The sequence below is a fragment of the Equus quagga genome, chromosome 8, assembly GCF_021613505.1.
Source record: "Equus quagga isolate Etosha38 chromosome 8, UCLA_HA_Equagga_1.0, whole genome shotgun sequence".
NCBI lineage: Eukaryota > Metazoa > Chordata > Mammalia > Perissodactyla > Equidae > Equus > Equus quagga.
Genome location: NC_060274.1, coordinates 12,419,766 through 12,443,836, shown reverse-complemented (window position 1 = coordinate 12,443,836; position 24,071 = coordinate 12,419,766). Strand labels below are relative to the sequence as shown.

General features: G+C 40.1%; 1 protein-coding gene across 10 annotated transcripts in view; it reads left to right on the top strand.

Moving 5' to 3' along the window:
• Nucleotides 1–24,071, top strand: part of TIAM2 (TIAM Rac1 associated GEF 2) — a 264,594-nt gene that overhangs the window by 129,735 nt on the left and 110,788 nt on the right. For 8 of the 10 annotated variants that reach the window (XM_046669282.1, XM_046669285.1, XM_046669284.1 and 5 more), the window contains 2 exons: nucleotides 3,515–3,600; nucleotides 5,155–5,321. The exons of 1 other annotated variant lie outside the window; for it this stretch is intronic. The gene's annotated coding sequence lies outside the window, so the exon portion shown is untranslated. The remainder of the gene's footprint in view (nucleotides 1–3,514; nucleotides 3,601–5,154; nucleotides 5,322–24,071) is intronic. One more of the 10 variants, XM_046669286.1, reaches the window with a different exon arrangement.

Genomic DNA, 24,071 nt, shown 5'->3' with positions numbered 1-24,071 from the left:
ATCTTCATTATCCGTTCGTCCCTTCATGGGCACATAGGTTGCTTCCAAGTCTTGGCTACTGTGAACAGTGCTATAATGAACATAGGGGTGCATGTATCTTTATGCATTTGTGCTTTCAAGTTCTTTAGATAAATATCCAGCAGTGGAATAGCTGGATCATATGGTAGTTCTATTCTTAATTTTTTGAGGAATCTCCATATTATTTTCCATAGTGGCTGCACCAGTCTGCACTCCCTTTAATACAGATTTTATCATTTATACCAAAATATTACCTGTTACTTATTATAATGCATTCTGTTTAACTTCGACATTTAGGATTTTATACATTATCAGTACTTGTCAATTGTCAAAGTGTCTTTCATTTGGATAGAATGACCTGCAGAAAGAAGTCCCTTTAAAGGAAAACTTTTATTAAGAATTTGTTTTAAATCTTAATTTTTATGTTACTTCATATTTGCTCATTCTTGCAAAATTAATTAACTGGCCATTTGGTTAAATTATTGGGGCTTGCTTGTTATGCAATGTTTGGGTACCACTTGGACTTTATAAATATTTATGCCATAAAATATCTCATTTTTGTGATAATTGACTCCATTAAAATTTTTTTTTGCGTGTTTGACACCTTTGAAACGCTTAGAAAAAGCTTGTATTATGAAATTTAGATTTGCTGTGGGTTTAAAGTACTGTGCTGGTATTGCATTTTGAATTATCTTAAAATTGACTATTGATTTTAAAGATACATGGCTGTGTTCTGTTCAGGCATTTTCGTGAGGCCGAAGCAGCCTGGAATGTGAATCGCTACAGGAAAACAGCCGGGGAGTTTTAAGCAGAAACTCTGAAAGTTTTGCTCAGTGGGCATTGATAACACGAGGGGTGGCTTATTTTAAAGGAGTTCTAGAGGCTTCTGGCACGAAGATGTGGACTGCAACAGATGTGGTTCTTTTCACATTCTCCACCACCGCCACCATCACTGTCATCTCCCAATCATTCATTCATTCACTCATTCACTCAACGGATATTTATGGGGTATGCACCATGTGCCGGCACTTTTCTAAAGTGCTAGACTTAACAGTAAACACTTTTAACAAGATCTCTGCTTTATGGAGTTTGCATTCACAGGCAGGCCTTGTGTTCAACAATCTGCATGTATTATTTTACTTAATGCTTACAACATCCCTGCGAGATAATGTTATCCCCATTTTACAGATTAAGAAGCTGAGTAGTTAAGTGACATGTCCAGTGTCACATAGCAGGGCCTGAGATCAGGGCAGAGGGACCCTAAAGCCTGGGCTCTGAGCTGTTTTGCTGGCCCCCTGGGAACAGTGACTAGGTGACACATGAATTGCAGGTGTCAGTTGTACATTTGTGTGGGTTCTCAGCGTCACACCACGCTGGTAAGGTAAAACCTCTGGGAGGTAAAACCTTCAAACCATAGCAGGTTTGGATGTGGAGGCCAGCCATGCATGCTCTCACTCTATTCTCTGGACCAACTTGGAAGCATTTGGTTTCAGAAACAGACCTGCTAGATTTGTGCCTTCTGATAAAGTGAGGAACAAAGTTGCCTCTCCCAGTAATATTCTGTGGACTTTAGGATTTTCACATGACTAATTTGCGTGCTTCATTTTCCTCTAGTATTGCCTTCCTCTAGGATATTTTTGCAATATTACTCCAGTTCCATGTTTTTTAGCACACATTATTTGAAGAATTGCTTTTCCATCGGAAACAGCAGACCACAGCTCTTTTTAGCACATGAGCTCATTTGTGTAATTTCATCAAAGGTGGAAGTTTATCTTTGTGAGAGATTTATTTAATCTTTTGCAATCCTGTTTGGATAAAAGTAATTTATATTTTTAACCTTTATTTGTTATTATTACTATTATATATATGTGTGTGTATATATATATATATATATATATTTACCAGATGAAGCCCTTAGAAGTGACTATAGATTACCAATCAAGAATGATGCTTGGCGGGTATTCTTTCCATACCATTGTGTTTGACCTCAAAAGTGAAGACTATGGAAGGCGTTGAGTTTCTTGAATTTTAAGCAGAGAGATTATTTCTGACAGCTCATATTACTTTAAAAATTGTATTTTTAATGTCATTTTTTATAACTATTTATAGGCTAGCACATCCTTATTTATATTTTTATTTGAGATAGGCATTATTATTATCAGCTCCATTTTATGATAAAGATAATGGGATTTGGAAGGCTTCTGAGTTACTAGGAGATGAATTGCTACCCGGGTCTACTGGTTTTGAAGCCTATGATATTTCCGCTACTCCCTGCGGCCTATTTTTTATTAATTATGATTTGTCAGGTGATAGTGAGATGGAAGATATTCATGTCCTTGATTACAATCAAGTTAGCAAAAATTTTTGCTTAGTCTTAACTAGGCATATAGTAAACACATGGTGTTTTTAAAAAAATTTCAACTTTATTGAGATATAATTGACGTATAAAATTGTAAGATATTTAAAGTATGCATCGTGGAGATTTGATATACATACACATTGTGAACGGATTCTCACCATCTAGTTAATTAATGCATCCATCAGCTCACATATTTCTTTTTTTTTTTTTTTTTTGGTGAGAACTTTTAAGTTCTACTCTCAGCAGATTTCAATGATACAATACAGTGCTATCAACTATAGTCGCTATGTTTCGCATTAGATCCTTAGAACTTACTCATTTTATTGCTGAAAATTTGTACCTTTTTTCCAACCTCTCCCTATTTCCCCCACACCCCAGCCCCGGCAACTGCTTTTCTACTCTCTATTTCTATGAGTTTGACTTTGTGTGTGTGTGTGTGTGTACGTGTGTACCCGCCATTTCCCCCCAACTTTGTATTTTAAAAATTTGCAAAAATATAGAACAGTGGAAAGAATTGTACAGGGAACAATAACCCCACCACGTGAATTCTATAGTTGTTAACATTTGCTATATTTGCTTTTAAATATGTCATTTTGCATTATATGTTTGAGGATAGAATACTTCTTAAGTAGTAATTTACATAATTCTTGGAGATCTTTGCCAACGAATTTAATTTTAGATGCCTGTTAACACATATGTCCTGTTATATTATTATCTCAGGATGAAGCATTAGAAAGCTAGCGTCTAGTTTTACGATTTGGAAATATGCTGGGTTTTGTAATTTTAGGATGGAGTACTACATTGAGAGTATTTTACTGAGTTAGGCAAAGTCTAAAGAACTTGAAAAATCTTACATAGTTTGAAACCCCAAGTGACATTATAAATTCATAGAACTAAAGTTATTTGGGTGACCTCAGTGATAAAAAATGGAGCCAGATGATGCAAGCCCATTGGAAGAGTCTGAGGCATGTTGGAGATAATTCAGTCTTGAAGGCATTTCTGGCGTAGAGAGATCTACATATAAAAAGTATCAAAAGATCAGAATTGTCTTAGAAAGTCTGGAAGCAGGAATAGAACGGGGGCATGCAAATCTTTCTGTGCTGTTAATTGTTCTTTTCATGCTCTTTTCACTCCCAGGAGCATCTCTCTCTCAATTTCCTGCTTCCTTCTGACATAATGCCCCCCTCCCCTACGTGTCAAGAAGTGGTTCTTCTGTCTCAAGGGTATGTGGAAGACATATGCTTATTTTATGCTGGTTTATATTTTATTTTTTTCTTTAGTAACAGAAGTGATGCTGCTGGGTCTAAAGGAGCAGGAGTTCAATGACTTAGCGTTCTTTCTTCTTCCGTGTTTACTCAGGGTGTTTTTTAATACACACACACGTCACATTAACATTTTGGGAATTCCCATGTTTTCTGTGATGTGATTTGGCTTCCGTGGCAACCTTCTGACTTCAGTCCTGAGGATTGTGGTCTCTTGAGTGACATGGCCTGGCTCTGCTGCCTGCTGCTGGCTAGCCGTGTGACCTTGAGCAAGTAAAGTGAGGGGATTGAGATAGGCAATTTTTGAGGTGTACTTCACCAGCACTAAAAATTCCTTTGTTCCGTGTTCACTAATTTAAATTTTTGCAGAGGCTAGACTAGTTTGTATAACAACTGGAGTGACGATCTTACGTAATGGCTCTTATTATCTGCCAATTAAAATTAGAAAGTTTACTTTTAAGAAAGTATTAACTACGTGGAAACTATATGGAAAAAAAATCTGTGTGCGTGTACATGTGTGTGTAACATATATGTAGTTGCATGTGTGTGTATGTAACAATTCATTTTTCCTGTAAGATAAGGAATTAAAAGCTTGTATGTCTAAAGTAGAATCTGGTCTTTAATATTAAGAATCATGTCTGTTACATATATACATCCATTCACATTTTTTGAAAAATGAAAATATTACCTTAACAAACTGTCGTCACGTGTTTGTCCAGGATAACTTGAAAACTTCTGCTTAGATTGTTTTCTTCTATAGAATATAATTTCCCATCCAGCACTCCCTCCCCAATAACTAATATAAACTGATCTGAAAGTGTTGCTTTATCTTTTGGGCATACTTTAAATTGAAGGTCTTTCATCAAAAAATACAGCAAGCCTTAAAAACACGTGAACTTCTTGTCTGTCACTTTTTTGAAAGGCAATTGAATGCATATTTTTGATAAAACTTTGACCTGTTGGGATGACAAGGACTTCCAAGGTGCGGCACGGTAGCTCAGCGAACTTAAAAATGAAATAACTCCGGCAAGGAACATAGAGTAAGTGTACACCCGAGATTTTGCACATCACAAAATTATTGCAAAGGGCTGCTCTGGAGGCAGGGTTTTTATGACCGTAACATTCCAGCTGCGGTTTAGGAGACGGAATGTTTACTACTCTCTAAACCCAAGGATGGTAGGTGTGTATTCTTGCTGCTAAAAGGCTGGAAAAAGCAGCTGAGGCTCTCTTTGAGTGAGTAAACCTTTATTCAGCAGACTTTGGAACCGAGTTCCTATGGGACTTTGGTGGTAGTTCTGGAATGCACGTCAACAGCAGCGCAGTCATGGGCGAGCCCCGCGGCTCCGAGGCGTGATGGCAGGCTGTCCTGGCTGATTGCTTCAGGCAGCCCGTGGAAAACCACTTTCTGGTTAAGTCTGCATCATTCTCTTCCACCAATGGAAAAAATTGAACATGATGAGGGTGTGTAGCTAGCAGACAAAAATACATCCAGCATTGCACACAATCTGTTTTTAGCTCTTAACGGCTGAGCATTTGAAGTGGTAGACGCTGCTTCCTGCCTTACCATGGGCAGAAAGAGGAGCGAGTCCGTGGATGTGGATACAGACCCTGACTTCGGGAAACTTCTTCTGCTAATTCAAAGAGCCTGAGAAAAACTGGCTGCATCCAAAGTCTTGGCAAAGGTAAGGTTATAGATGTTTATTTTTCCTCTTCTGGAGTTGAGACTTAATTTTCTATGTGAGATGTAAGTGTTTCTCGGAATGCTCCTGATGGCGATATTTCATTGTGTGCTGACTTTTCTTTGTTTTACATTATTTTGCGCTTCGGCTGCACACCTTGGTGTGCATAAGGGAATATTACCTTTAAATCCGAGGGTCTATATGCTTTCAAACACCTATTGGTGAGTCATTACAGCTCCCCACCCCGTTTTACTAATTAATTCTCTCAAAGCTGATGTATCTGTTCTATGGATTTCCTTTGCCTGGTATCTCAAGAAAGTACTATTTCTCAGTCTGATCATATTACAGCACTAATGACTGTTTCCTTATCTTTACCAGTTAATTCTTTCAGGGCACAAACGGAAATTAAAATGTGGCAGAGATCATCTTTTATAGTTTCCTGGTTATTATGTAACTTCCTCAGGACTCTGTTTTAAGCTGAGCGAGCTACTTGGTTTAAGAGTTTCTTTTGAAACTTGGAATTTGATGTTCAGTGTTTATTAACGTCACTCCTTCACTTTTGTCTCGAACTTTCTGAAAAAGAAATGGAATCCCTTATAATCTGTGTGTGTGGGGGGGCTACCTTGTTTAAGTAGAATGATGGATTCTTGTCGTAATGCCTCAGAAGCTGCTCATTCATCAGGCGTTTGTCTGAACACTGAGTTTATCAGCCGGGGTTGAGGAACCCTGCCTTGACATGGTACTTCCCCCGCTGTACATTAATTTGGCCAAGCATGTAATTCTCAGAAAATTGGTAGGTGGAGACATTGAAATAGGGAGCTTTATTGAAGTCTTTGTGACCTGGAAGAGTATTTATAGAATTTCTGGAAAGTAAGGGAACTGCTGAACAGCTGCTGGGGATTTTCCTAACACGTTTCAGCATTTCGCTGTGGCCCTCTGTCACACTGAGGGATTCTAACATTTTATGCTTCGTTTCTGTGTAATGAGGGTGTGCGGTATTTTAGGCGAGCAGTGTTCCTTTTCAATGTGTGTCCTCTCTGTGGGTATATTGTGCATCATCAACTCCTTCTGTTCCTTACAGAAGGATCTTTTAGGGATGGAGGAATGGTGCGTGCTCTCCAGGTAGCTTAGAATTAATAGAAACATTGGTAGCATTTTATTTATTACCTTTTTTCCATTCTAGAAAGTGCTGCTCTGACAGAGCTGGCACCCATTTAGAGCAGGGGCACAGCAAGCCCAGCTGCCGTCTTCTCTAGTCAGATTAAGACTTGTCAACTACTTTTATTTTTACCAGAGCTTGTAGACAGAAAGTGAAGTCTGTTGAAGAACCTTATGACTCCAATCTTGACTGTGAATAGTGTTTGAATCCAAATAGATAACACCTTTCCTTTAGTATTTTAGCGTAGAGGGAGTGACTTGCCCAGCCCTCTCCTTAGGCCAGGCCTGTTCAAGGATGCCTGGAAGTGCGAGATAAGGGCGAGGCTCCTTGCCAAGAGATCATCCTTCCAAGTGGGCCCTCACTTAACTGCGAAATAAAACAGATGATTCTGTCCTGGTGGTCTAAGATTGTGTTTGAAAAGAGACATATCCGCTTTTTCAGAGATTTAAAGTGAGGGCAGGGTTTCTGCAACCTCCTCCTGCCATAGATGCTGGCTGGATATGGGAGGACCACAGAGGGCAGCCTAAGGGGAAGCTCGTGCTCCTTAAATGTCCGATGGGATGCTTTCCCATGTCTGTAGGTGCCTCCAGGTTTGGCCCACTTTGGGAGATTCATTTACCTGGAGATAATAAACTGGGTTAGTGAGACCCCTCAGCTCAACTGTGAGATTCAAAAAGTAATAATTTCCTCTTTATGGAAAATTCAGAACAAGCTCTTTTTGGACATTAAAAAAATTTTTTTAAGTGATAATCTGCATTTTTAATTTGAAGTTAGTTGTACTTTAACTAAGGGCCAAGGTAAAGATGGCTTTACTAGAAGGACTAAAATCATAAATAAGTAATGGTGTGGAATTGAAAGATAAAGCAACAATATTAAAGACGGGGGCAAGGTGGTAACGATAGTACTGGGTAAACCTGAATTTCTGACTGTTGACACACAAAAGTACTAAACATCGTGTTTACGACAGTTTGAATTCTAATAATGGTGGGTTGAGTGTCTTTTTATTACTCAGTCCTATCTAACATAGGCTTACAAATGGTAGGAGGCTTCATCGTCAGTGTCCCTGGAATATATTGGACACTCTCTTGTCAGCTATCTATAGTCCGTAGTTTTGTCAAGCTGAAAAGGGACCTGAGATGATTTTCAAATGGGAAAACTGGAAAACCACACAACACGCGTGGCTCGTCCAAAGTCACTGAGATTGTTCGTGGCCGAGCTGGGACGAGATACCAGCTATCCTGTTAGTCAGTCTTTTCTTTACATTACCTGTATCTTTAATTGGAACTACTTTGTATATCCTGATATATCTTTGTAAATTGATAGAAAGAGACATGAATATGTATACAGATGTATCTATGTGTGTACATAGATACGTATATATGTATACACACATCCATACCCATCTGTCCATTGCTCTCCTTCTTGCCCTGCCTTCATTATTTTCTTTCATCTGCTTACCTACCTACTTACCACACCAGACAGACTCAACACTCTAGTCAGAGACAAGACAAAGACTTCTGTTTTTCTTGCATCCCAGTGAAGTTCAAATCGGTCACTCAGTTGGTGGCCATCAGCCCCATTGGTTATTGCCACAGAGAATTTTAGGCACACGTGTGTTACTCTAACCTATGGTGATTCAATTAGATTTCATCTGCCAATCTGTTCCTGCTTCAGCCTTAGATTAAGAGTGTTTTTCACACTCCTATTCCAAGAGAAGGCTGTTTGGGTTTTGTTAGTTCTGGGCCTGACGAGAGAGAGGCCATGAATGGGAACAGAATGACAGCAAATGGGTTTAGCGTTAGTGCCAAGGTAATGTAAGGTACTTTTGGAAAAATAAATTTCACATATAATGTGACAGACTAGGTTATCATTGTCACTCTAGGAAAGGGATGTGGTAGGTGTTACAGATAGTGTCAGGAAGAAGTTGATCCAGGGCGTTCCTAGGACTTAAATAAAGGCTTGAAAATCCTGGGTATCTTGAGGCCAACATTGCAAAATGCAAATAATCCTTATCTTGTTTTCGTATTTGACCATGACATATGTCTAGTTACAGAATTGTTAGAGTAGGGTTTCTAAAATGCAGATAGGAAGAGGGGCTAAAGAGATACAGAGTGTATGGGCTGGGAAAGAAAACTCAAACTCCACATGATTAAAGCCAATTAAAGAAACTCTGAGGGGAGAGAATGAAAATAGACTTCTTTTCTTTTTTTTTTTTTTTCTTAGAAGGTGCCTATTTCTTTTTTTTTTTTAATTAAGGTTATGAAAGCTAACATCCTTGTGAAATTACAGTTGTACATCATTATTAGTCATGTTGTAGGTACACCACTTCACCCCTAGTGCCCTCCGCCCACCCCGCTTTCCCCTGGCAACTACCGATCAGTTCTCTTTGTCCATATGTTAACTACCACCTATGAGTGGAGTCATACAGAGTTCGTCTTTCTCTGTCTGGCTTATTTCACTCAACATAATACCCTCAAGGTCCATCCATGTTGTTGTGAATGGGACGACTTTGTCCTTTTTATGGCTGAGTAGTATTCCATTGTATATATATACCACATCTTCTTTATCCAATCATCAGTTGCTGGGCACTTAGGTTGGTTCCATGACTTGGCTATTGTGAATAATGCTGCGATGAACATAGGGGTGCATGGAACTTTTGGAATTGCTGATTTCAGGTTCTTAGGATAGATACCCAGTAGTGGGATGGCTGGGTCATAAGGTATTTCTATTCTTAACTTTTTGAGGAATCTCCATACTGTTTTCCACAGTGGCTGCACCAGTTTGCATTCCCACCAACAGTGTATGAGGGTTCCCTTTTCTCCACAGCCTCTCTAACATTTGTCACTCTTGGTTTTGGATATTTTTGCCATTCTAACAGGTGTAAGGTGATATCTTAGTGTAGTTTTGATTTGCATTTCCCTGATGATTAGTGATGATGAGCATCTTTTCATGTGTCTATTGGCCATCCATATATCTTCTTTGGAGAAATGTCTGTTCATGTCCCCTGCCCCTTTTGTAATTGGGTTGTTTGATTTTTTATTGTTGAGTTGTGTGAGTTCTTTGTATATTATGGAGATTAACCCTTTGTTGGATAAATAACTTGTGAATATTTTTCCCCAATTAGTGGGCTGTTTTTTTGTTTCAATCCTGTTTTCCCTTGCCTTGAAGAAGCTCTTTAATCTGATGAAGTCCCATTTGTTTATTCTTTCTATTGTTTCCCTCATGTGAGGGGTTATGGTGTCCGAAAAGATTCTTTTGAAGCTGATGTCAAAGAGTGTACTGCCTATATTCTCTTCTAGAAGACTTATTGTTTCAGGCCTAATCTTTAGGTCTTTGATCCATTTTGAGTTTATTTTTGTGAATGGTGAAAAAGAATGGTTGATTTTCATTCTTTTACATGTGGCTGTCCAGTTTTCCCAGCACCATTTGTTGAAGAGACTTTCTTTCATCCATTGTAGGTCCTCAGCCACTTTGTCAAAGATTAGCTGTCCATAGATGTGTGGTTTTACTTCTGGGCTTTCAATTCTGTTCCATTGATATGTGCATCTGTTTTTGTACCAGTACCATGCTGTTTTGATTACTGTAGCTTTGTAGTATGTTTTGAAGTCAGGGATTGTGATGCCTCCAGCTTTGTTCTTCTTTCTCAGGATTGCTTTAGCAATTCAGGGTCTTTTGTTGCCCCATATGAATTTTAGGATTCTTTGTTCAATTTCTGTAAAGAATAACATTGGAATTCTGATTGGGATAGCATTGAATCTGTATATTGCTTTAGGTAGTATGGACATTTTAACTATGTTTATTCTTCCAATCCATGTTCATGGAATGTCTTTCCATCTCTTTATGTCGTCATCGATTTCTTTCAAGAAAGTCTTGTAGTTTTCCTTGTATAGATCTTTCACTTCCTTCGTTAAATTTATCCCAAGGTATTTTATTCTTTTTGTTGCGATCGTGAATGGGATTGAGTTCTTCAGACCTTTTTCTGTTAGTTCATTGTTAGCATATAGAAATGCTACTGATTTATGTATGTTGATTTTATACCCTGCAACTTTCCTGTAGTTGTTGATTGTTTCTAATAGTTTTTCTATGGATTCTTTGGGGTTTTCTATATATAAGATCATGTCGTCTGCAAACAGCGAGAGTTTTACTTCTTCCTTGCCTATTTGGATTCCTTTTATTTCTTTTTCCTGCCGAATTGTTCTGGCCAAAACCTCCAGTACTATGTTGAATAAGAGTGGTGAAAGTGGGCACCCTTGTCTTCTTCCTGTTCTGAGAGGGATGGGTTTCAGTTTTTGTCCGTTGAGTATGATGTTGGCTGTGGGTTTGTCATATATGGCCTTTATTATGTTGAGGTACTTTCCTTCTCTACCTATTTTATTGAGGGTTTTTATCATAAATGGATGTTGGATCTTGTCAAATGCTTTCTCTGCATCTATTGAGATGATCATGTGGTTTTTGTTTCTCATTTTGTTAATGTAGTGAATCACGTTGATTGACTTTCAGATGTTGAACCATCCCTGTGTCCCTGGTATAAATCCCACTTGATCATGGTGTATAATCTTTTTGATATATTGCTGTATTTGGTTTGCCAAAATTTTGTTGAGGATTTTTGCATCTATGTTCATCAGTGATATTGGCCTGTAGTTTTCCTTCTTTGTGTTGTCCTTGTCAGGTTTGGGGATCAGGGTGATGTTGGCTTCATAGAATGTATTAGGGAGTGCTCCATCTTCCTCTATTTTCTGGAATAGTTTGAGAAGGATAGGTATTAAATCTTCTTTGAATGTTTGGCAGAATTCTCCAGAGAAGGCGTCTAGTCCTGGACTCTTATTTTTGGGGAGGTTTTTGATTACTGTTTCTATTTCTTTACTTGTGATTGGTCTATTCAGATTCTCTATTTCTTCCTGATTCAGTTTGGGTAGGTTGTATGAGTCTAGGAATTTATCCATTTCTTCTAGGTTGTTCAATTTGTTGGCATATAGTTTTTCATAGTATTCTCTTATGATCCTTTGTATTTCTTTGGTATCTGTTGTGATTTCTCCTCTCTCATTTCTAATTTTATTTATTTGAGACTTCTCTCTTTTTTTTTAGTGAGTCTGGCTAAGGGTTTGTCGATTTTGTTAATTTTTTCGAAGAACCAACTCTTTGTTTCATTGATCCTTTCTACTGTCTTTTTTGATTCAATATCATTTATTTCTGCTCTAATTTTTATTATTTCCCTCCTTCTACTGACTTTGGGCTTTGTTTGTTCTTTTTCTAATTCCGTTAGGTGTCATTTGAGGTTGTTTATGTAAGATTTTTCTTGCTTATTGAGGTTAGCCTGTATTGCAATGAATTTCCCTCTTAGGACTGCCTTTGCTGCGTCCCAAATCATTTGGTACGGTGTGTTTTCATTTTCATTTGTCTCCAGATAATGTTTGATTTCTTCTTTAATTTCTTCAATAATCCACTGTTTGTTCAGTAGCATGTTGTTTAGTCTCCACATTTTTGGCCCTTTCCCAGCTTTATTCTTGTAGTTGATTTCTAGGTTCATAGCATTATGATCAGAAAAGATGCTTGATATTATTCCAACCCTCTTGAACTGATTGATGCTTGCTTTGTTTCCCAAGATATGGTCTATCCTTGAGAATGTTCCATGCGCGCTTGAGAAGAATGTGTAACCTGCTGTTTTTGGATGAAGTGTCCTATATATATCTATTAGGTCCATCTGATCTAATTTTTCATTTAATTCTATAATTTCCTTGTTCATTTTCTGTCTGGATGATCTGTCCATTGGTGTTAATGGGGTGTTGAGGTCCCCTACTATTATTGTTTTGCTGTTGATGTCTCCTTTTAGGTTTGTTAATAGTTTCTTTACGAATTTTGGTGCTCCCGTGTTAGGTGTGTATATATTTATAAGTGTTATGTCATCTTGGTGGAGTGTCCCTCTTATCATTATATGCCCCTCTTTGTCTTTCTTTATCTGTTTTGCTTTGAAGTCTACTTTGTCTGATATAAGTATGGCAACACCTGCTTTCTTTTGTTCATTATTAGCTTGGAGTATTGTCTTCCATCCCTTCACTTTCAGTCTGTGTTTGTCTTTGGGGCTGAGGTGTGTTTCCTGGAGGCAGCATATTGTTGGATTTTGTTCTTTGATCCATCCTGCCACTCTGTGCCTTTTGATTGGAGAGTTCAATCCATTCACGTTTAGAGTGATTATTGAAACATGGGGGCCTACTGTTGCCATTTTATCACTTGTTTTCCGGTTCTTTTGCATTTTGTCCTGATGGAGAGCTGTTACCTTGTGTTATTGTCCTTCTGCTTATCTCCTTTGTTCTGGATTTTGTAACCCCTTTCCTTTTTTTGATTTTTCAGGAATGAGATTCTTCCTGAGCATTTCTTGAAGAGGCGGTTTTGTGGTGATGAACTCCCTTAACTTTTGTTTATCTGGGAAAGTTTTTATTTCTCCATCGTATTTGAAGGATATTTTCGCTGGGTAGAGTATTCCTGGCTGCAGGTTTTTGTTTTGTTTTGTTTTGTTTTAAAGATTTAATTTTTTCCTTTTTCTCCCCAAAGCCCCCTGGTACATAGTTGTATATTCTTCGTTGTGGGTCCTTCTAATTGTGGCATGTGGGACGCTGCCTCATGGTGGTTTGATGAGCAGTGCCATGCCCAGGATTCGAACCAACGAAACACTGGGCCGCCTGCAGCGGAGCGCGTGAACTTGACCACTCGGCCACGGGGCCAGCCCTTTACTTATTTTCAAGTCATCTGTAGCCACTTCTGGAAGGTGGAGTGACAAGTGAAAGGAAGCATTCTACACATAAACCAGGAAAACTCATGATATTAAGAGGTAGTAGAGAGTAAAGAGCTTCATGAAAAGTGTACATAAATCTGTGGAATACACACATGCACACGCACATATGTATGCGTATGTATATATATTCCATTGAGAATTCATAGGATGATCACAAATGAATCAAAAACCACCAGACAGGTTAAAGACAAAACAACAACAAAAAAACCAGGAAATAACTGGAAGCTAGCAAAAACCTTCACTTAGCTTTTTTTTCCTTGTGTAACTTACAGAGAAAAAAATGAAAATTAAAGAAGACACAGTGATAACCAATTCACAAAAGGGTTCCTCACTGGAGTTAATGCTCTTTTGTCCTGGTGCCCTGTATCTCCATACGGGTGCCTACACATGCATGTATTGCTAGTTACTTTCATGTGTCTTTTCTGAAGTTTCTCTAACAGTAGAGGAAGTTTGTTCCTGGGCCAATTCCTCCTCTTGTGCATGAGTCCTTCCCCTTTGGTGACTCGAGGACAACATTTGAGCAATTGCCCCTCTCTCTCCTGCCACATCAGATTTGCTCTCCACTCATTCCTATTCTCATGCTGGGACTTTGCCTAAAAGATACACACGCACAACAGCAATCACCACCGCCCTTTTTGGGATTCCTCTGTCCTCCTAGCTACCGTCTGAGTTCTCTGTCCCCTTTATGGTAAAACTCCTTGAGCAAGTTGTCTCTATTCACTATCTTCAGTTTCATTGACTCATCCTCAAACTCACTCCAACCCAGGTTTCTCTACCCGGCAGCTGCTCTCGCCACGTTCGTGGATAACCTCCACATTGCGAAGTCCAGTGCTCCGTTCTCAGTCCTTGTCCTTTGAACTCTCGGAAGCATTTGACACTCGCTCACAGTCTCCTTCTGGAAATGCCATTTTTTTTTGTTTTTAAAGATTTTATTTTTCCTTTTTCTCCCCAAAGCCCCCCGGTACATAGTTGTATATTCTTCGTTGTGGGTCCTTCTAGTTGTGGCATGTGGGATGCTGCCTCAGCGTGGTTTGATGAGCAGTGCCATGTCCGCGCCCGGGATTCGAACCAACGAAACACTGGGCCGCCTGCAGCGGAGCGCGCGACCTTAACCACTCGACCACGGGGCCAGCCCCATGGAAATGCCATTTTTTGATTGGTTTTAGGGGCAGTATATTCTCTTGGTTTCCTCATACTGCGGTTCACTGGATGCTCCTTCTGTTTCCTTGGGTGTTTCTCCTTACTTCCTTGATCTCTTCTGGTCGGGGTGCCCAGGGCCTCTTCTCTTCCCTTTGTTTACTTATTTCCTTGGAGACCTCATCCAGTGTTTGTTTTAAATACCATCTTCATAGGGATGAGTAGCAAATTTGTACGTCAAGCTCACCTCTCCCCTGAACTCCAGGTTCTTGCATCCACCTGTCAACTCCACGTTACCACTTGAATGTCAACAGCCAGCTCAAATCTAGCAAATTCAAAACCCAACTCCTTGTCTTCCTCCCAAGCCTGCTATACTCTGCCCTCCCCATTTTTCCAGAATACAATCATGGTGTCTCTTTGACCTGTCACTGCTCACTCCCATCCACCTGGGAAGCCTGTTGTCTCTTTCTTCAACTCTATCCAAACTCAGCCCATTTCCTCCCACTCCCAGCATGTCCAAACCACATCATCTCTCACCTGAATCACCCTAACAGCCCGACAGGCCCTCCCGGCTTCCACTTTGCTGCCAGCAGTCCAGGACACAGCACAGCCACAGTGGTCCTTTTGAGATATGTCCCAGAATGAGCCTTCTCTAGACACAACCCTCTAATCATGACTTTCAATCTCAATGTGAAAGCCAGTGTCCTTAAAACGTCCCTTCAGGCTGCACTCTCGGGCTCCCTGTCCCCTCTCTGACCCCTTCTGCTCCAGCCACACTGGCCTCCTGCCTGTTCCACCTCTGGGAGTTTGCACTTTCTGTCCTCTGCTTCGGATGCTCTTTCCCCAGAGTCCACGTGGTGTCCCCTCCTGTGAGTCCTTACTTAAACCTCACCATCCACCTTCCTCTACTCCCCTTCCTAAGATGACAGCTCTCCTCCCCCACATTACCGCATATGTCCCTCTTCCTTTACTTTTTTGCTAAAGTACTTGTCACCTTCTAATATATAATTGACTTATTTTCCTTATTGTTCATCTCTCTCCACTGTAATATAAGCTCCATGAGAGCGGAGATTTTGGTTTTGTTTTTTGGTTTATTTATTGCTGTATCCCCAGGGTCTGGAACATTGTCTAGCACAGAGTATTACTCAGTAAACACTTAGTGCATTAATCAATGATAGTGTAGCCTACCTAGCACGCCTGATGATGTAGCTGAAGCAACCTAATGTAAATGCTAAATATCGTTGACCTCCTATATTTTACCTTCAAAATGTAAATATTATATTTTACTTCATGGTGGTGTTTCTTTATTATGGAAGTAATTTTTTAATTACTCGGCATTGGATGAAATTGAAGCTTCAGGAAGGTGTCCCTTGGGTGTTCTGTGGTCTTGAGTACCCCCCCCCCCCCCTGACGCACTTGGTCTTGGCCGCCATGTCCCACCCCCACAGCTTTTGGGAGCTATATTCTAAGTTATAAACAATATTTAGGATAATGACCATGAAGCTTAAACTGTCAAGAAAACAAAATTCTCCTTTGTGCAATGTTCTCCATAAAGCAGGAGAATACAATAACTACATTTTAGCCTGAAAGCTCCATAGTTAACTTAAAGTTTCAGTTTTTCATTTTATTCTCTGTCCCCATTCCCAGTGGTGGAGGCCTTTGCTGTCTGGAAAAAGGATACTTCTAGAGAAAGACTTTTTCAATGCTTTATTTATGAAAGGGGCATAGATCACAACCTTTCTTCTAAAAAAGGAGCCTGAATGTGAAATTGTACTTTTAAAAAAATATGGAATAATTTCAGATTAAAAAGTATGGAAAAATTGGGGCTGCCTCGGTGGTGTAGTGGTTGAGTTTGCACACTTTGCTTCAGACCTACACACTCTCATCAAGCCATGCTGTGGTGGTGTCCCACATTCACAGCAGAGGAAGGTTGGCACAGATGTTAGCTCAGCGACAATCTTCTTGAAGCAAAAAGAGGAGGATTGGCAACAGATGTTAGCTCAGGGCCAATCTTCCTCACCAAAAAGAGAAGAAGGAAAAAAAAGCACAGAAAAATTTAAGATTATTTTGATATACTGCATATGATCTAAAAAAAGATTAAAAACATTTCTATTGGATTCCTACCTTTGCCTCTTAGTGATCTTGGTCAAATTATTTCATCCCCAGAGACTATCAAACAGGGATGGTTCTGCAATGTGTTGGGGTGATTGTACCCTGGGTAGCCCTGGCACATGGCACCTCAGGGCACATTAAACCCTTTCCCCTCCTTCTGTATGTCCATCTACTTTAGGTTTCAAAAAATTTTAAATTCCTGTAAATTATGAAATTTAAACTGTACCTACCAATACTATCCATTTTTTTCCCAGAAGACTCTGTAAAGTTGTTAGCTAAAATCTTATCAGATTTGTTGTGAATAATCATATGATTTAAGGAAAAGTGCAACAAGAGTGGGTTTAATTTTACATGTAGGCCCAAGAACAATTTCGGGTTTAACCGTAAGTCGTAGACTGATAGAAATGAACCCAATCAGGCTACAAGCTGAGCTGAAGTAGCGTAGTTGGACATTGACAAGGGCGAGGAAAGCACGTATTTAAATGAGGAACAAAAATGTGTGGTTTAAGCCCGTTCATTTTTTAACTGAAATGGACCAGTGTATCATGAAGAAATGTTTTGCCAAGAATAACTTGGTGCGATTACCATGGTATATTTTGGTCACAGAATGTGATTGAGGTTCAGGAGTTCCATGTCTGCTTCTGATTTCCGGGAGCGTGTGCCTTCCATGCAGGTCTCGGCGTCAACGAGAAGCCATGTGGGTACAGCCTGGGATTTCAGCTCAGCGTCTTCTGTTTCAGGTTTGGTGTGAAGCTTGGAAAGTGCCCACCCGTGCTAAACTCGCTTTTTGTGGAATGGCTCACGTTTATAGAAGTTAGAAAAGACAGGGTATGTAAAAGTCCTGCTGACAGTTTTGAGTCTCATGATCATAAAGGTTACAAAAACCAGTTATTTAAAAGTCATGCTAGCCATTTTGAATCTTGTGAATCTTTGCTTCTGGCAGTCACCAAAGCAGGACAAGGTCTATAGAGACCCAGATGGTACCAAATTGTGGACGGGATTTGAAGTAGACTGGGAAGAAAAGGCAGAGTGGGACTCAACATTTGATATTTTTTTGTTTAAAAAAATCCATGCTAGAAAGAGTGGATGGAAATGTATGAAATTCAGTTTGATTATTTCTAAAAGAAAAATAAGAAAAAGTTTTATCTTTGCCAGGATTATTTTATTTTAAACTGTATTAGTTCTACGATTTTGATCAAAAAGGTGATTTTTTAAAAAAAATCCCTGAAGTAGTTTCAGTTTCTGTGATGGCTCAGATGTAGCTGGGCCTCTCAACTCACTGACATTCCAGAAACATACCAGTAATATTTGTGGGATCATTGGTCTCACCACCTCTCTCATAAACTCAGTACTGTTACAGTTGTAAACTCACTTACTGAGTCTACAAATGTGTCAAGTTAATTATCGCCCCTCACCCCCCTGCACAAGAGGGTAAGCCCCCTTGGGGAAAAGGATAAGGTCATACATCCCTTTTGTTTTCCTTGCAGTGCCCAGCACACACGTGGATATAGAAGAGGGTCTCGTGTTGAGTTGGTGACTGGAACTCTTATATTTCACTTCAGTTCCCCAAGTTTCTGCCAACTCTAAGAATGTTCTCCTCCTTTGCCAGTACTGCCTGCCACACTGATCTCGGAGCTGTTGACTACTGTGGCCTCCTTCCCAGACAGTATCCCAGAGTGTCCCCAGGAGATGGTTGCACTGCGGTGCTTCTGGGGACAGTGGGGTGGGGGAGGGCATGAGGGATGATGGGCCAATGACCATCAGAGTCTTCCCCAGCCTCCCTTCCCTCCCTCCGACGTCCCCTCCTACCTCCTCCTCATCTCTTTAAGCTCTGTCCCTGACATTTGTGCTCAGGCCCTGATGCCTTGTGCCCTTTCCTGAACAAGCTGGGGTCTTTCTCCATTTAGTTCATGGTTGATTCAGTCGTTTGTGGATTGAGCCTGCAGTGATGGAGCGTCCTTGTCTCTGGACGTGCTGTTTTCTGTTCCTCGGAATGTCCTTCTTTCCTTTCTACATCTAGCAGAATCCCATGCATCCTTCAAGACTCAGTTCTTTGGTTAACTTCTTTCTGGGGTCATTTTTAACTTTCCTAGGAGGAATTTGAATATCTGAAGAACGTTTCTCTTAAGTTGTAGCATGGTGAGGACCATGGGCCTAACTTGTGTCCAGAAGTGCACGTATATGATGGGTAGTCCTTTTCTTATCTCTCTTTTCCTATGTCTAGCAGAAGTGTTTGCCTTGGGCAATGATTTTTCAAATGTTCTGAGACTCTCCAGACTTTGGTTGTCGTTGGATCTTATTAGAACAGATGTGGCATTCTGACAAGAGTGTCACTAGCAGTTTTATTTCATTCTTTTTCAAACTCTCTCTCTCTTTTTTTTTTTTTTGTGAGGAAGATTGGCCCTGAGCTAACATCTATTGCCAATCTTCCCCTTTTTCGCTTGAGGAAGATTGTCCCTGAACTAACATCTGAGCCAGTCTTCCTCTATTTTATGTGGGATGCCACCACAGTGTGGCTTGATGAATTGTGTCTAGGTCCACTCCTGGGATCTGAACTGGTGAACCCAGGGCCGCTGAAGCGGAGTGCACAAACTTAACCACTATGCCACTGGGCCAGTGCCTCAAACTGTTTTTTTGACCATTACTTAAGAAGACATAATTTTACGTAACCCAGTATACAGGTAAACATACAACTACACATAAGAATTTAGTGTCATAAAACAATTTTTGCCCTTACTGGGATGCACACCTCTATTTTCTGTTCTGTTATGTTCTCTGCTCTGTTCTATTTCTTTTCTATTGTATTCTGTTCTATTCTATTCTGTTCTCTCCTAGCCTGTTCTATTCATTTACAAATACTGGTGTCAAGTCATTAAATGAATTTCGTGATGCAACAATCATGACCCAGAGTTTGACAAACACTTCTATAAGCAATGTCGCAGATGTTAGAATTTTTTATAAAACAGGTGTGTATCTGAGACCCTGCTTGTGATAAATTGGCTTACTAAGGTGATGAACTGTGCAAAAAGCTGGGCTATTGTCTCTGTGGAATTTATTACTTTCCCTCCGTTGAATACCAGCCATGCCTGTGGACTGAGAGCCTGTTCCTAGGCATTCCTTGCCTCAGATTGGTTTATCCATTCATTCATCTGTTAATATGCGTTTGGAAAGGGTCCTGCTGAGTTGGAATAGACCCAACGGGGCGCCACAATGGATGCTTAGCTTTTTGAGGCCCTTAGCGGCAGGCTGCTTTCTGTCCACTTTATTTGTCAGGATTACTCTTTCTAAGCACTATTCCTGTGGAGACCAGATGTTCCGCTTGCCTGCCTCTTTACGTGCCTCTTTCCACATATCCCGTTCAAGTCTTCCTATGGTTAGAAACGAGCTCCTTCAAGTCTTGGTATTTGATTCATGTATTCTGAGTGCAGTTCATTGACTCAAGATGAGAGAAGCAATTTTGGGCAATATTTACTGTTTGTTAGTAAGTTTAGATCCTTGGCGGAGTTGAATGCTTTTGTTTTAGATTTTTAGGCATATTTGTTCCTGTGTTTTAGTGTTTTTAATGAGATGGGCAATAAAACTTTAAGGTGGGGATTCTCAGCCTTGACTCTATTGACATATGGGGCCAAGTAATTATTTGTTGTGGGGGCTGCCCTGTGCTTTATAGGATGTTTAGCAGCATCCCTGACCTCTAACCACTAGAGGCCAATAGCATGACCTCAGCTGTGACAATGGAAAGTGTCTCCAGATATTGTCAGATGTCCCCTGAGGAACAAAATCGCTGTGACTAAGAATGACTGTAGATTATATTCTTACATTTTCTAACATGAGTATCTAATAATACAAGTACATGGCTGCTGCCATTGTTTTTGTTAACATTTGACAAAAATGTTGGACAAATTAGGTAGTTTTATATGCTGTAATAATTTGGAGAATTGATCAAAATCAGACAAGTGCTAATCGTGGAACTTGGAAAATTCCAAACATGTATATAAACATATAATAATTAATAGTTAATAAAATATCAAAAACAGCAGACTGTTATAATAAGGTTTGATATCATGGTACACAAAGTTAAATTTATAACTAAAAATTAATAATAGTACTGCTTGTGTTGCATTTCACAGCTTTTTAAGTGGATTCACATATTTTGCCACGCTTGATTCTCAATCTATGAGGTAGGTAGGGCAAATATTTTTATCCTCAACTTGCAAATGGGGAAAATGAGATTCAGAAAGTGTAAGTAATTTGCCTAAAGACTCACATGCTATTTAAGAGACGGAAGCAGGTCTTAAACCCAAATTCTCTGACACAAACCAGACTACGATTCTGACATTTGTCTCCTTAATGACTGAAGCTCTCTTCAACCTCCCGCTGCCCCCTCCCAAATAAAGGGGACCAAGTAGATATCGCTGTGGTTAATGATGCTTAGTCCTATTCTTATCTTTTTCTTAGCCGTTATCACTATCTGAAACATTTGCTTTGGACGACGAGGAGGCTCCTGTTTCAATATGAAAATCTCTGGAATTGGGCGAGAAGCCCTGTTGGTATCTTATGGTGGTAGAACTTGCGCTTCCCCTTACTGCCTTCCCAGCCATAATTCTTCTTTTGTGCAGTGTCCCCACGCCTCCTTATGGCTCGCCGTCATGGGTCAGCCCCCAGCCCCCCTCACGGCACCATCTGCCCACGGGGGGTTGCCTCTTGTTCCCCTGTAGTTGCACCATCTGGGCTCCGGCTCAGGGCCGGAGACAAAGCAGAGTTGGAGGGGTTTAGTTTCCTTTGCTGTAAACTCTGTGCTACTTGGAAGTAGAGACTTTGGGAATCTGACATCAGTTCCAGTCCATGCTCAAGGCATGAAGAAAAGGTAAATGTTGAGTTTCCCTCTGGAAGGTGTTTTGCAGAGGGATTTGGTAGAGCATGTGGCTGCTGGGCTCGTGATGACGTATTTGTGAAATTCCTCCACATTGCTGGACATTTCTGGGGTGGTTAATTGATCCCAATTTAAAAAAAGAAAAACACTTCCATACTTGTTTGTGATTTTAGCTTAAAACGTGACACAGCATGTTCATATGTGGAAGGGAATACAGAAAATAAAAAACGAGAGAAATATTTTTTAGGTTCATGAGATTGTGGTCAATTTTTTAAAATTCTAATATTTTATTATAATTATCCAATAAATGAAAAATTATAGCAATAAAGTATATACACAGCATACAGTATTTGCTATGTACACAGAGTCTTAGCAACATATCATTTGTTCCAGAGGGACATCACTTAAATTACCTCTCGGTCAGCTGTGGGCCTCGTTGCCCATTAGTACACCTGATATGTATTCTTTCAGGCTGCTACACCTAATGTGTATATTTTTTCTATTTACAGACACTGGGGGCTCTAAGTATTTCTTTTCTTTTTTCAGAAGTTCACAGGGAATCTGTTGTTTTGATATTTTCAGCCCCCTTTCTATCAACCAGAAAAGTTTTTAACCTAAATACCATAAAATTCCCTTCGTAAAGAAGTCAGGGGGTCAGAGGTGCTGAAAATTTGACCCGTTTATTCTCTTGCTTCCAGACAAAAATCACAGCTGAAGCGTGACAGATAAGTATCTGTTCAATTTGCCAAACTCCTCAGGGACAGCAGTTTCATGGCTGCCCTCAGAGATTAGCCTTCCTGTCAATAAATTCCTCGTAAATATTGGATACATTCTTCTTGCTCCAGTTTAAGGCTGTTTTCCTTCTGCAGGATTGACTGGAGATGTGGAACAGCTGGTCCGCATTACCCACATGTGACAATGCACATTGTTGTCCACCTCTGTCATCTCCGCTTTGGTTTTCTCTAGGCAGAATAACGTTAATGATTGAGACGTTTCCTCACGGGTTTGTGTACATCAATCTTTCAGCCCGACCCAGTTGGGAAGGGTTCCTCTTCTTAGTCTGTATCCAAATCAACTTTCTAGGTTGCTTTCGTTCAATTCAAGAGGTGTTTATTTTACTTTATTTATTTATTTTATTCTTACCTCTAATATTTTATTTTTATAACAAGACTTTCATGTATTTCTTTTGAGAGAGAAGGATTTTTTTCCAGTAATTTTATTGGGATTATAATGGTTTATAACATTGTGTAATTTCGACTATACATTATTGTTTATCAATTTCTGAATACACTTCATTGTGCTCACCCACCCAGTAGTCTAATTTTTATCCTTCACCATACATATATGCCCCTTTATCCCTTTCGCCCACCCTCCAACCCCCTCACCCTCTGGGAACCACTAATCTGTTCTCTTTATCCATGTATTTATTATCTTCCACATATGAGTGAGATCATGCAGCATTTGTCTTTCTCTGACTTATTTCATGTAACATCATACCCTCTAGGTCCATCCATGTTGTTGCAAATTGGACGATTGTGTCTTTTTTCATAGCTGAGTAGTCAATAGGTGTTTATTGAATGCTATGTGAGTCCCAAAGTTGCAGGCCATGAGTGGATAGTGCTTCATAAAGGACAGGGTCCAGGGCTATGTTTTTTGAAATATAACATGAAATGAACAATTAAGGGGGCCAGCCCAGTGGCGTAGCGGTTAAGTTTGTGCACTGTGCTTGGGCGGCCCAGGATTCCCGGGTTCGGATCGTGGGTACAGACCTACACACTGCTCATCAAGCCATGCTGTGGTGGCGTTCCACATACAAAGTAGAGGACAGATGGGCACAGATGTTAGCTCAGGGACAATCTTCCTCACCAAAACATAAAATAAAATAAAATAAAATAAATTAAGCTATTTAATTTCAAAAGTAGTAAGATGAGTTTAGGTTATAATTGGCTGCTGGGGATAAGCTTCCAACCCAGAGCCCTTCTGAGGCTTTGCATCTGGCTTTTGTGTCCCTGAGCGGCTGACATAGTAGGCCTCTCAATAGTGGCTTTGTGCCACCGGTGTCAGACAGTTTGACTTGTTGCTGTCTGTGCTGGTCCTCGGGCACGTGCCCCTCAGATCAGAAGGGCCTGACAAAGAGGAGCGGCTGCTGAGTGAGCCACCCAGGAGCCTGTCACCTTTGGGGCCATAAAGGGACCTTGGTCTTGATGAAGGTGGCAAACACTAAGGCTCATACTTGGATCAGCTTCCTGCAAGAGGTCTCAGTGGCAGCAGCCAGCAGCTTCTCTGGCCCCTTCTGGTTCCCCAAGTTAAAAAGTGTAGCTGAGGAAAGACTGGTGACTCAGGTTTTGAACTTTGAAAAGGGGAGGTTCTTGTGGTCCAGCTCTTGTATCAGAGATGTCAGGCGGCCACTTTTTAGTGGCAACTCAACCAGTGGCTATTCTATCTTTTAGATGTTTGTGAGAGCCACCTGCTAAAAGGTAAGTGGTCAGTAACATAACAGGTACTGTTTCAGATCTCGTTAATTAGATTCTGGCCTCACCCTTAATAGACTCAAATGAGCTAGAGATCTCCTGCTGATGCGCAGGTGGGACATTTTTGATTTTTTTTTTTTCCAACTTAAAATGTATGTGTAGATGGTGTCTTTGGCCTTATTGAAGAAACTTCAGTCCTGCCAGTACTTCCTTA